This window comes from Nelumbo lutea, chromosome 2, assembly GCF_056320005.1.
Source record: "Nelumbo lutea isolate HS-2025 chromosome 2, American lotus-T2T, whole genome shotgun sequence".
NCBI lineage: Eukaryota > Viridiplantae > Streptophyta > Magnoliopsida > Proteales > Nelumbonaceae > Nelumbo > Nelumbo lutea.
This window is the reverse complement of record NC_142685.1, coordinates 75674878-75689945: the sequence shown is the minus strand read 5'-3', so window position 1 is coordinate 75689945 and position 15068 is coordinate 75674878.

Below are 15068 nucleotides of genomic sequence, written 5' to 3'. Positions count from 1 at the left end.
CTTGCTGAGGCTTAGTCCCTACTATGACTGGTAGGGTTATCTTTCCTTCGGGCTTGATGACTGCTCTCGAGAACCATACTAGTGGCATGTCCATAAGTTGCAGTCGACCTAGCATCAACTGCATCTTTTTGAATGTGTCGTAGAACAAGATGTCGGTTGAGGAGTTGCTGTCCACGAGGATTCTCTTCACCATTTAGTTAGTGATAGTCATAGACACCACCAATGCGTCATCATGGGGCAACGAGACCCCTTGCAGGTCATCGTTGAAGAAGGAGATGGAGTCTTTTGTCCTCGGCCTTTTAGGCACTAGGCTCTAGACATTGTACTACCTGGCATATACCTTTCGGGCCGAGGTTGATGCTTCACCTGAGGCCGAGCCCTCAGCGGTGACTTCAATAACTCTAGCAAGAGGGTGATGGTCCTAGGGCTTGGCCTGTTGCTGTTGCTACGAGGATGATGAAGGGATAGGAAATCCATCACATGAATGCCCAAAGATTGCGGAATAAGGGGGCGAATTTCAAAAATTTTTCTCTCCCTTCAATTGGGAACCGGATTCCCTATTTAGAAAATCATATTTTCAAGGATCATTCTTGAACCATAAACTGAACCAGATCTGAACCAAAAGGAGTAGGGAGAGATGATACATGATACAGAGAAGTAGTATCTCCCAATGGAGGTGTTCACGCCCAAGGAAGGATCCAAAATATGCTCCCACTGAAGATGGTGCAGTGCAGGGTGGAGCAGAATCAGTAGTGTTCTTCCAAAAGAACTTGATCCTTCTCAAGAATCACTTGGACGGCTTATGAATACAATTCCCACCAATCTTTTCTCCAAAAGATTGGTATCAAGATCCAATCTTGATATCTCCCAAGAACTGGAGATTGAACTGTTGTAGGCGGCGGCTGTAGGAAGGAGGCGGCAAGAGAGTATTTGCAGGGTGCAGATTCTCTCTTCTTGTGATTTCAGCTATGAAGACAAGAATGTGTATTGCTTGCATTGCTTATCTAAAGGCTGCCACCCCTTCTTCCTTTTATATACTTAAAAGGGATCAGCTCTTAATCCCATTAGGAGTTGCTAACCCAAATCATATTTGGATTAGAAGTCCCTTTAAGTGATAAGGGATTATCCTTATCTTATCTGCAGATTAGATCAACCATCTCCTAATCTAATTAGGAAGTTTCCAAATCTAAATCTTATTTTGATATTGGACTCTCTAAGTGGATAGTGTGTGGGCCCAATCCTATCAGCTGATCCATCTTAGAATTCGCCCCTTAAGTGACTAATCAAATTAGCCCAGTTCGAAATGGGCTTAAGGCCCATTTAAGGTTATGTATTCATTTAGCCATCCAAACTGCTGCCCAGTTGGGCATCCTTGTATGGTGTGGGACCCAAACATTGATCTACACATCAGCCACATGGGTTCAGCACAGCCTTTGTTACAAGGCCTGGCCGAATACACTGCTATTGACAGTGCACCCCCAGAAACCCATCAATTGGGCTCTATGGGCCCAATACTTACCCTAAGTGGTTCCTAGGCCAAGCCACATTGTAACACCCAGGGACTGTGGGTAGATGCAAGATTAGCCCATCAGGTATTATTCTCAATGGTTTTACACTAAACCTCTCAGCCCATAATGATCATACACTACCAGACAAGAGAGGACCTCTCCCTTGGCTGCAAGGAACAGTGTTGCACTCTCTGCTTATATGGATCCCGGGAATTAAAACCTTTTGCAAATCATTTCGAAACCATAATTTATATACTTTTATATGTCATATAAAATATATTTTGTAAAACAAATCTCAATAATTGAAATTGGTTGTCGGCAGTCTTGGTTTCCATCAATGAGAGTGCAACCCCGATCATTACCTTTGTCCGACAATGGGGCTGATCCTGTCACTATGATCACCCACTCAGATGAATTCTCAGACTGTCCCTACATACCCAGGTTTTGACCCCCGTTAAGGATCTCACTGATTGGTACATCAAAGACAACCCAATCCGACACCTAGTGCAGTATCATAATCGAGTCTAGGGGTCGGGTGTAATTTTTCAGTTTTGCCCATCAATCTCCAAGGTCTAGGGCAATACTGAAAATCTGGTCCAGTTTAAAGATTTAATTAATCCTACAATGTATGTGCCTAGGGTCTCACCCCAGTAGCTGAGACAAGCCACCCCAACCGACTTGGTGGCGCCACAATGTCAGCCTTGTCAGGGTAGGTCTCCCCAGACCGACCCACTGGCTGTGAACATTCTAAACTAACATGAGTCTCATTAAGTGTCTAGTTTAAGGGTATTATACAGAAACATACCAAGGGAACATGAATCAAATATGCACTTTTATTCATTTACAATAAACTCATAAAGTACATCATTTTGATTGAAGCTACGGGCATACAAAACTGTCTAACAGATGAGGCACCGACATTGCCCCCAACATACTCCTTCATGTGCCCATGGCGGATGAGGAACTTGATCTCGTTCTTGAGTTCGTAGCAGTCCTCAGTATCATGGACGGTGCCGCGATGTTACTTGTAGTACTTTTGGGGTTACCTCTTTTAGGGTTCACCTTCAACTTGGCCGATCACTTCATGTATTCCTCCTTCCTTACTTGCATTAGTATATGCATTCGGATAGTCTTCAATGGCGTGTATTTGTTGTAGGAAGGGGTTGATGGCTTTCTCTCACTATCTTTGCTGGTGTGGATGTTGTCGTGGCCATCCCTTTCCTTCCTCTTCTTGTTAGTGGCTCCTCAACTGGCTTCAGCTCTTGGTTGCTAAAGGCGCTTGTTGGCTTCGGTCTTCTTGGTGGCGATGTACTTTTTGACTTTCTTCAAGAACTTGGCTTTGTTCCTGGGCAGAGTCTTGGAGATGGACCAGCTGAGGGGTCCGGGCCAAAGGCCACTGATAGCTGCGTGCATAGAGACCGAGGGGTCGAGATCCCTTACTTCAAGCTCTTATTGGTTGAATTAGTCCATGTACTCCCTAAGGCTTTCCCGCACTTCTACTTGATGGACATTTGGGAAACGACAGTCTTTTGGCACCATCGGTTGTTGACGATGTGGGAGATAAAGAGATCTGCAAACTAGTCCCAAGAGTTGACGGATCGGGGGGAGTGTGGAGAACCATCTGCGTGCTACTCCCTTGAAAGTGGCTTGGAAAGCTCAGCACATCAGGGAGTCGTCCGGATCTGTGCTCCCATCCGAAGCGACTTCAAGGTGATTGAGTTGGTGAAGGCCTCCATTCGAGTAGATGAGAGGTTCTGACTAGTGGAGGCATCACCTCGGCCCTCCTTCACTTGTCGGATCTAATCTTGGATGGCACCTATCTAAGCCTGAAGATCACCGAGATAGCAGTTAACCAGGGCCTTGACCTCGTCTAGGTTCTTTTTCACGTGGGACGGGTGGGCCCTATTTCCGGAGTACTCGGATGCCGGTATATCTTGAGACTGACAAGCTTGGCATTCGTTGAGGAGATCGTGAATGTCAAACACTGGTGGGGGAGGGGCATAGCATCAACCTCTAGCCCTTGGAGGAGGATTGTAGTGGTCGAAGCGACTGCCGTTGTCTCTGTTGCTCTTCGTGTGGCAATGGCAGAGATCGTGGTCCCTATGTTTGGTTTGGGATCCCACGGGTTCACCTCTCTAGATGGGGAGCCAAAAGGTCTTTGACGGAGGTTTGCTAGCCCATTGGCTGTTGTTGTTGGACTCTGTGGGGTCAGCCTTCCCTTGGCGATCAGGCATTGGCTTGGTGGTGCATGGGTGGATCATCCACTATATTGTCCATGGATTCCAATAGGGCAGCCACCCTATAGGCGGCCTCTTATCGGACGCCCTACCTCATCCAACTGCTGGGTTAGGTTGTCCATCTTGTCTAGGACCAGCTTGAATTGGTCCATCGTGACTAGGTTCTGAGCGTTAGAAGTGTTGTTTTGCTTATCGGCATATTAGAAACTTGATGGATTAAGTTATGTTGTTTTTAGAGGGAAGTCTTGAAAACGTTCCCACAGACGTCACCAATTGTTACTGCCAAATATGAGGCCAAGGGCAGCAAGGTGATTTCGCTAGTTCCCGAGGCCGCCAGGTCCGATATGTAAATAGGAGAACAACACACGCCAAAGGCCTTAGTTGTTATCCCAGGGGCAAGACTCTGACAGTCAAGTTAGTCGGGTGCTTAAAGAATGGTCGAATTAGGCAAGAGATGAGATCTCATAGCTTAGTCCTTAATAGCCAAGAATGGTTCTTAGGATCTTTACCTATGAGGTGAATGCCCCTTTTATAGATACTCTTGTCTTAGGAGTGGTTGAAAGCAGTTGGTGATGTGTGGTAAAGATTTGATATGGCCGGCACCACGTGGCACGATCTGAGACCAGAAGTATCCCTACATTATATATTAATAGAGGCGTTGATCAGGCAAAAACTACTCTTTAAATTGTGGCACAAGATGAAAAATAGTCGAACGGTGATAAAAAGCACTGTTGCAGTCGAATGTTGTGCTTATGTCACACTCTTTTTTTTTCATGAACTAATAACCCTCTGATTGTAGTTGAACGGTGATAAAGCACATCAGACCCATTTATATTACCCTTTAAAAAGTGATACAACGAAATTATATAGAAACATGTGATCCATCCTTGGTTTGGGCTTTCTTTTTACACATAATTTGACTAGTTGCTTCAATCCCTTCTTGTGGGGCTTCGGTCTCCATCATGACATGTCCAATGGGACGGCAAATGCTTCTCTAGTCTCTTGGGGTAGAAATCAAGGGAGGAGTTGCCTCAACACATTATCGAGGCGGTCAAGTCAAGAGAGAATGGGTTACTCCATGTTGCCATCCGTTTGATGGCAGGAGAAATCTCTTCAGTTCCCACCTCTTCATTGTTGCTACTGCCTAAAATCGTCTATGGTGGGGTACACACTGCCCTACGCTTGGGTGGGGATGGAGACATTGAGAGGATTGAGAGGAATTGGAAGGAGAAGGGGTTCTTGTCAGCCACTTTGTTGTTCGTCTCAAGGTTGAGGACGATGAACAATTCATAAGAAGGGTATTTTAGGAATTTCAAAAAATTATCAGTTACGTAGTCACATGTGAGCAGAATTTGACGATAAGTTAACGGTAAGAGAGGTTTTAGACAATTGTCAGAAGTAGTAGGAGTCTTTTAAGACAATATGTAAATAATAAGGGTAGAGTTAGTCAATTCGCTAAACCATAGGGTAGTTTAAGAAATTTGCCCTATAACTAATATCATATTTGGATGTCCATATGTCATATGTAAGAGAAATTTTAGAACCTAAATTAGAAAGAATTAAAATTAGAGAAATCTTGTATTTCTTAAAAATTTTTAAGACACCATTTCTAGTTGTTTTCCTAGAAACTTTCCTAAACTGTGGATAAAAAAAATGTTGCAAAAAGTTTTCTAACCTAGTCTCTTTAGAAAACATAAAGGGTTATTCAGCATATGAAATATATGTTTAGACAATTCTTGCCTAATTTTCTCTTGGGAATATTGGAAGTTACCAAATACCCAATGAAAAATCTACATTTGGTTTGAGTCATCATCTACCTATCTCAGGTGAGATCCCATGTGTTTTGGGATGGCAATTTTCTCCATCCCCGGTGGGGACCTGACTTATGGGGATTGTTTTGGCGGGGTGGGAACGTGGGCGGGGATTAATAGGAATCCCCAATCAAGGTCGGGGTCAGGGATGGGGATTGAGGTCCCCGCCCTGCCTTGACCCCAGTTATGTATTTATATACATACATACATACATATATATATATATATATATATATATATATATATATATATATATCAAAATATATTTAAAACATAATTTATAATTAAAATTTTCATTTATTGTAAGTAAGTTTGTTTTTCAAAAAAATACTGTTATGTTAAAAAAAATTTAAGGACAAATTTTATCCCCGACAGGGATCTGGGATGGGGATGGGGGTTAATTTCAAAATCAAGGTTGGGGATGGGGAATATGATCCCCGCCCTCTTGCCATTCCTACATGTGTTTGGACAAATGGATAGTGTGCATGCCACCACTGATGTGGCAACTGAAATCATGTTTGCATTTTTTACTAATTGCTTTTCTTCACTTTCTAGGGAATTCCTCAATATCAAACATAGTCTAGGCATTGTTACTCTTCTTAACTAGTAGTAGCACCACTCGGAGAAGTCAAATATGGAATACCAGTATTACCGACCAACGTTTTTGAACCATTTTTGACCTAGACGGTTGGACCGTTTGGCCTAGGAACCGTCCAGGCAACCATTTCTATTTTACCTAAAACCCGATATTTGGTAAAAAATCATTGAAAAAGTCAACAAACCATTGACCTGGGTGGTCAAACCATTAACCTGTTCAGTGGTTTTTGACTGTTTTTTTTTTATTTTAATTATTTTTTTATTTTTTAATTTTACTGTCAGATCGGGATGTCCATTCGAACCAGATGGTCGGATTGTTGACCCGGAAACCGGTGCCCAAAACGGTTCCGCTTCCGAGTCGTTTTTTAAAATGTTGTTACTGACATTGATATTTTCGGTGCTGTCATATTGAGATTGGGCTTCATCGACAAAAGTAAAGGGAGTTTGGGAAGAGCCAACCATTATAATGAAAATTAAAATTTAGAAAAAAATAAACTTAATCTACTGCTTACATGGTCCAACTATTGGTATCCATGATTTCAACCAATGAAGCTTTCTAAGCCTCCCGAATTGGAGTCTTTTGCTTACAGACTTCAGACATTTGAAGCAATTTCCTCCTTATTGAAAGTTGTAAATTGGAATAAAAACAAAAATTGAAAAAAAAAATTAAGAGTATGTAGATTGTAGAGAGTAATAGATTATGAGACTATGGGAATTGTTATGGTGAAAATGGGGGAGGGTAAGGTATTTATAGGATTTGGGGAGATTAATTTAACCAAAATACTCTCTGACTGTTGGGAGAGGCATTTTGATCATTTTTAGGAGTTATATGTTATTTCACATAAATACCCTCTAAACATACTATTATATTGCTAGCTGTTGGGGGGCATATAAGTTATTTTTGCCCCCATCGTTGAGAATACACAAATACACAAATACCCCTCTAGTGACAGTTTATATTTGTTAGAGGTAATTGAGTCAAAATATCCCCCAAAAGGGCAAATATATTTATTGCACCAGCTATATTTTCGTTTCTGTAGCCCAGGCCTGGCATGGTACTGTAGCAACTGTGTCATACTAGGCACAGAGTCTATAATAATGGGTCGTGCCGGCCCGCCATTAACTTGACCCACATTACAACTCTAGATGATAAACATTTCAATTAATGGGATTTGACTTCGTGAGTTCTCTTTCAATTGATGACAATTAAGTTATTAACGTATTTTAGTTACTTTTATCTTTTAAAAATTTAGAAAATATAAATAATTTAAAAGGATCCAGCCATATAGGAGAGTGTTGTGGTGAGTTGTGCTAGGGTAAAGTTTGTGTTAAAGTGTGAGATTTAATATGAGAGAGTTACTTATAGAAGGAATTAGGAAAGATCAAAAGAGATTGTAGGAGAAAATGATAGGGGTTAGAGGTGTAAAGTGGGTCATGTCAAGCCGTGCCGTGTTATGGGCCTGGGCCGGGTTGGGTTGTAGGCCATGCTGGGCTAGGCCACAAGGTGGCCCTTAGGCCTGGGCCATATTGGGCTAGATTTTTTTTTTTTACTTCTTTTGTTTTTTTTTTTTTTTGAAAATTTTGATTTCTTTTCTAAGTAAAAGTGTAAAACTAAAATATTTAACTTTCCTTTGAACTTTGGAAACTATTTGAAAAATTAAGAAATGAGAAATATAAGTTATTTAACACATAAATGAAAAAAAAAGTAATTAACCAAATTGAAATAAGAATGATGGAATAACAAATTGGAAGAAAAATAGGAATTTTATTTCATTTAAATTTGAATGATACAAATTACAAATACAATGATTGGATCATTGGATACTTGGATGAATGAAATATGAAAATGGAATAAATTAATAAAATATAAAAAATACACTATAGATACAAATTGAAAATACAAAATTACATTGTAAAAATAGCGAATAAATAAAATAAGTTAAAAAATTTACAATAATTTGAAAAAATTAAAAAATTCTATACAACTAGTCAACTTCATGAATCATGACTTACATCATCTGCTTCAGGTGAAATATCCAATGTAATATTATGCCCTCCTCTGTCTTGTAATCTAGCCAATCCTTGAAGCATATGCACATCTCTATACTTTCATCGTAATGTAGCTTCTCTTGTCATTCAGCACCCTGATACTTGCACTAAAACAAGACTCCGATGGAACTGTAGACACCAGAGGGGTTAGTACATTACGTGCCAAGGCAACAAGAACTAGATAATTTTTTTGAATGTTCACTCCACTAAAATTTTACTTGTAAATAAAAATTAAGTTTAGTAAATGAACTTATTTTAGAAGTAACAGATTTCCGCCTTCTACTTATTAAATAAAAGAGTTTTTCTCTTCTACTACTAGGCTCAAGATCAGAAGTAAAAGATGATGTACAAGTTGTAGGAATATTTCCTACAACTTCAAATTCATATAAGTTGTACATTTCAAATAATAAATTATTAATTTAATATTTTTTATTTCCAATTTCAATATTCATATTTTCACAATACGATTCAAGTAAAATATCTAAATCATCTTTCCTAATCCTAGGGTCTAATATTGTAGCTAAACAATAAAGGGGAGAAATGTTCTCCCTATATTTTTAAATTTATTTTCCATTATTTCAACATTACATTGAAATTGTAGATTATTTCTATATTTTGCAAAACAATCACTAATTACCATTAATTCATAGAGTAAATTACAACTATTTGGATAATAATTACTTGATAATTCATTATACACACTGCCATTTCCTATTCTTCCTCAAATATCATATCATTAGGTAGTTTTGAATTATAAAAACCAGTAAGAATTTGTTTATGAGAAATACAACTTTCTAACATAGCATAGGTAGAATTCCACTTATGTTTTACATCTAAAATAAAATGTTTATATTTAAACCATAATTTTGACATAAATATTTAAATTCTTGTTTTCTTGCCCCTGAACTTTTAATATATATATAATACAATTTCTAATTTTAAAAATATGAGTAGAAATAATATTCATGGCATCTTTAATACATAAATTTAAGATGTGACATGCACATCTGATATTAAATAATTTACCAGTTAAACATGGTTTTAATTGAGATTTTAAAATATTTATTGTAGAATCATTATTCTTGGCATTATCAAAACTTGCAAAGTATTTAAAATACTTGCAGCAATAGTTAGGTTAGTATGTGGCCATTCAAGTCTTGTAAAACTTAAAATTCTTTTATTTAAAAGTCAAATTTCATCAATAAAATTGCCGGTAACACAAATATAACTTAAATTAAATTTAGATGTTCAAACACTAGAAGTAATTGCAACTTCAGAATTAAGATTTGATATCAAAGAAATTAATTTTTGTTTATATGAATAAAAAATTTCTAAAGCGTCTATTCTAATAATATTCCTAGAAACTTTTTTCTATTGTCAGTTTAAAGAATTACGCAACCATTTTTCAAGCTTTGAATCTTCAGCTAATAAATGGTTGTTCTACATGTAAAATATACTTAGTTAATTCTTGTCTCATTTTTTCTTGTGAATATTTAAATGTACCAAAACTACTCCCCCTCCCAATTTGTGTTTGTGTTGTTTCTCTCCCTTCATCTTCTTCCTTCTCATGTGTGAGCAAATGTTTGCTCAAATGACCTGTACCACCCTTGCTACAATAGATAAAGTATTTTCTACATTTTTGGCAAACTGCTCTTTTCCCTTCCTCTTAATATCCTCTACTTTAAAAATTTTCCAAACTGGGCTACTCAACTTAGAGGCCCTCCTTTTTCCCCTACTATTAGTACTAGGGGTGAAAGTTCCACTTCCATCCATATCAATAGCATTAGTGCTAACACTATCATGATGCGATTGAATATCGTCAATAGTGAACATGTTGGGGAATCGGTTTTCGGAAGAGCCAACCATTTTTTTTAATTCTAAAAAGATAAAAATTAATTTAAATGGACTTACCAGGATTGCCGGTTCAAAATCCTAGCTTGATTTGAACAGTTGAAGCCTTTCAACGGTTGAAGCCTTTCAACGTCCAAGCCTCCCAAATTGAGATACCTGAGCTGGTTGAGCAAGCCTTCTTCTTGTTGAAAGGTGAAACTTCAATAAAGTTGAGAATTGAGAATTGGAGAATGGAGAATCAGACAATTAGCCAATCAAAATTACTCAGATTGTAGAGAATTGAGAATGTATGATTTTGAGAGAGAGAGAGAGATTAAGACAATTGTTGAATTGGTTTAGTTGTTGAGAGGGGTATTTTTGTCATTATAAAGTTATTTATAATTTTATCCAAAAAGCCCCATAAACTAGTTATATAGTTGTTGGGGGCATTTATGTCATTTTTTCTCCCCTCCATAAGAAAAATACATAAATACCCCCTATATGTCTGTTTATAGTTGTTGGGGGGTATTTATGTAAAAAACCCACCAAAAAGTGAAACTAGCCGTTGGAGGAAGGGGTTAACGGCTAGTTTTTGGACGGGCCGAGTGCGGTCCACTACGGGCCCTGCGGGCCATGCCGCGGGCTGGGCCATGATGGCACACGGGCTACACGAACAGTCGTGTCGGGCCTGGCACGGCCCGTGGGCTGTCGTGCCATGGCGAGCCGGGCTGGTCCAATTTCATGCTAGGCCGCCTCTATGTTTCAGGGTTGGTTCCAAGGTCTACCTATGGAACCTGTTATTTGTTTACTTCCCCTCTAAAAAAATGTTTTTTAAAAACTTTATTTTTAATAAATATAATATATATTAGTTAAAAGTCATGCCATCTTTATTGATTAAATTGAGTAAGTTAATATGTAGAATATCATTATATGGCTCAAAACTTATAATTTAAATTTAAACTTTGTAAACATTACCTTTTACATTAACTATTATCCACATTCAAATATTAACATGAAAACAAATGATCAAATCACTTAAGGAACTCAATGGTCAAGTGAGACCATGGCCTTTCTAACCGTGAGTGTTTGGGTTCAAATATTTACATCCCCAAAAGTATTTTGGAGTCTATTTCAAGGCAAGTTCGGTTCAAAGGTAGGTTCCACCAATGTCGGTTCCACCAAGTCCAACCAAGGCTGGTTGATTAGGTGGTTCGAGTAGGCTAAGCCCCTAGACCCTAGAATCGGCCTGGGTGGGAGTCGGTTCCAAGAATTTGGAACCAAACCCTACTCTGTAATTGGTCAGGTGGGGTCAGTTCAAGGCCGATTCGAGGTCGGCTCCATTTGGTTTTGGGTTGAACCTACCCATTTGCTCACCCCTAAAAGGGGCCATGGAAGCGGGCACCCTTCAGTGGTGGACCCGGTTGCAGGAAAGAAAATTCATAAATCATGGCCATTTTATTGTGAAAAGAAATCTGATATCTTTTCTAGTACATATGGGAAAAGTGGATGCACTAAAATTTTACAAAACTAAGATGAGAACCTGGGTAGGATTGTGGAAATTTATGCAAAAGTATTAACAAAATGTATAATGTGAATTCCAAAACCAAGATAGTGATCCATAGTAGTTACAACAACACTTGGATTGATGGAGGTCCAAAGTTTGTCATAGATTGTATTCTACAAAGAGATCAACTGTCGTGGAGATGTAATTAGCTTATCAGGAATGCAAACAAAAATAAAGGTTGAAAATGCTCTCTATATAGTGTATTCTCACGCGTGAAGAGAAGGAAATCAAGCTACCAATTGGCTCACAAATTTTGAGCAACTAGACCGTATTGTCTTTCTGATAGAGGTGTAAAACGGGTTGTAACATGTCTGTGGGCGGGCCGTGCCGCCCTCCCCAGGGATAACTTAGGGGGTCGGCCTGGCACTGCCCACGGCCCGGGCCCGTGTTGTGTTAGGCTTCAAGCCAAACTATGGGCCTAGGCCACAGGTCGGGCCTTAGGCGTGGGCCGAACCAAGCCAGACTGGTTTTTTACCTTTTTTTTAATTTTTTGATTTTTTATTTCTTTGCTAAGTAAAAGTGTAAAACTAAAATATCTAATTTTCCTTTGGGGGCTTTGGGAACTATTTGAAAAAAAAAAGAAATGAGAAATCTAATAAATAAATGAAAAAAATACTTAACCAAATAAGAATGGAATAACAAATTAGAAGAAAAATAGGAATTTTATTTCATTGAAATTTGAATGATATGAATTACAAATACAATGGTTGGATACTTGGATGAATGAAATATGAAAATTGGAAAATGGAATAAATTAATAAATATAAAAAATATAATATAGTTACAAATTGAAAATACAATATTACATTCTTAAAAAAATAGCAAATAAATTAAATAAAATTAAAACAAGATTTACAATAATTTGAAAAAATGCTATACAACTATTGTTCATGGCTTTCATCAAGTGCTTCAGGTGAAATATCGGGTGTAGTGTCACACCCTCCTTTGTCTTGTAATTTGTCTTTAACATCCACCTAATCTTTAAAACATTTGCACATTTTTATACTTTCATCATTCATACCCTATTTTCATCATTTATCATTCATACTGCACTAAAACAAGACTTTGATGGAATTGTACACCCCAAAGGGGTTAGTAGATCACGTGCCATGGCGGCAAGAATTGGATAATATTTTAAATGTTTACTCCACTAGACTAAAATATCAAAATTATTGGTTCCCTCACTTAAAGTGGAAAAATTTGCTCGTAAATAAAAATTAATTTCAGTATATGAAATTGTTGTTAATGTAGCAAATTTCTACCTTCTAATTATTAAATAAAAAACTTTTTCTCTTCTACTATTAGGCTCAAGTTTAGAAGTAGAAGATGTAATTGAACAACTTATAGAATTATTTCCTATTAGTTCTTATTCATATAAACTATACATTTCAAATAATAAACTATTAATTTCATTTTTATTTCCAATTTTAATATTCATATTTTCACAATATATTTCAAGTAAAATATCTAAACCATCTTTCCTAATCCTAAGATCTAATATTGTAGCTAAGCAATAAAGAGGAGAAATGTTCTCCTAATAAATTTTAAATTTATTTTCCATTATTTCAACAATATTTTTAAATTGTGGATTATTTCTATATTTTGCAAAACAATCACTAATGACCATTAATTGATAAGGTAAACAACAACTAGTTGGATAATAAATACTCGACAATACATTAGTTGCATCATAAAAAGGTTTTTATAAATCTTTTTTACAAATTGTCATTTCCTAGTCTTCCTGAAATATAATATCATTAGGCATTTTTTCAGTATAAAAATTAGTCAGAATTTGTTTACAAGAAATACAACTTGATAACATAGCATAGGTAGAATTCTATCTCTGTTTAACATCTAATATAAAATGTTTATATTTTAAACCATAATTTTGACATAAATATTTAAATTCTTGTTTTCTTGCTCTAGAACTTTTAATATATATTATACAATTTCTAATTTTAAAATTATGAGTAGAAATAATATTTAAAGCATCCCGAATACATAAATTTAAGGTGTGACATGCACATTTGATATGAAATAATTTACCATTTAAACATGGTTTTAATTGAAATTTTAAAATATTTATTGTAGAATCATTATTACTAGCATTATCAAAACTAATAGAAAATAAATTATTCTCAATTTCATAAGCATGTAAAGTATTTAAAATGCTTACAGCAATAGCTTGGCCAGTTTATGGCCACTCAAGCTTAGTAAAACTTAAATTTCTTTTATTTAAAATCCAATTTTAATCAATAAAATGACCGATAGCACAAATATAACTTATGTTAAATTTAGTAGTGCAAACATTATAAGTAATTGCAACTTTAGAATTAAGATTTGATAACATAAAAATTAAAATTTGTTTATATGTAAAAAAATTGTAAAGCATCTAATCTAATAGTATTCCTAGAAACTTTTTATATTGTGGATTTACAAAATTATGTAACCATTTTTCAAGTTTAGTATCTTCAACTAGCAAAAATGGTTGTTCAACATGTACAATGTATTTTACTAATTCTTGCATTATTTTTTCTTGAGAATATTTAAATGTAGAAAAACCCCCACCCAATTTGTGTTGTGTTGTTTCTCTCCCTTTTTCTTCTTCTTCTTTCTCATGGTTGAGCAAATGTATGCCCAAATGGCTAATAACTTTTTTTTCCTTCCCCTCAACCTCCTCTACTTTAAATATTTTTCCAACAAGGCTAATCAACTTTGAGACCCTCTTTTTCTTTCCCCTAGTATCAGTACTAGGGGCGGAAATTCCATCAATATCAATAGCATCCATATCAGTGCCAACACTATCATGATGTGAATGAATATCGTCGACATTGAACATGTTGGGAAATTTGTTTCGAAAGGAGCCAACCATTTTTTTAAATTCTAAAAAAATGAATATTAATTTAATTGGACATACACAGATTGTCGGTTCGGAATTTCAACTTGATTTCAATGGTTGAAGCATTCCAACTTCAAGAGTCCAAGCCTCCCAAATTGCAAACTTGAGATAGTTAAGTTGGTTGAGCAAGCCTTCTTCTTGTTGAAACTTCAATAAAGTTAAGAATTAGAGAATTAGTCAATGAGAGTTCAAACTTCAGAGAATGTTCGACAATATGAGGGAAGAGATTAAGAGAATTGTTGAATTGGTGTGATGAGAATGGTAGAGGATAGGGATATTTATAGGAATTGAAAATAATTCAATTGCCCAAAGTGATAAATAACTTTTGGGTTAATACCTCCCCTATTAAGAGAATTGTTGAATTTGTGTCATTTTTTCTCCCCCCATAACCAAAATACATAAATACCTCCCCTATATAGTTGTTTATAGTTGTTGGGGAGGTTTTTTATAAAAAAACCCCAAAAGCTAAAACTAGTCGTGGGAGGGGGGGGGCTCCCAACGACTAGTTCTTGGGCGGGCTAAGCACAGCCCACTATGAGCTTGCGGGCCATGCCATGTCGGCCTGTGGACTTC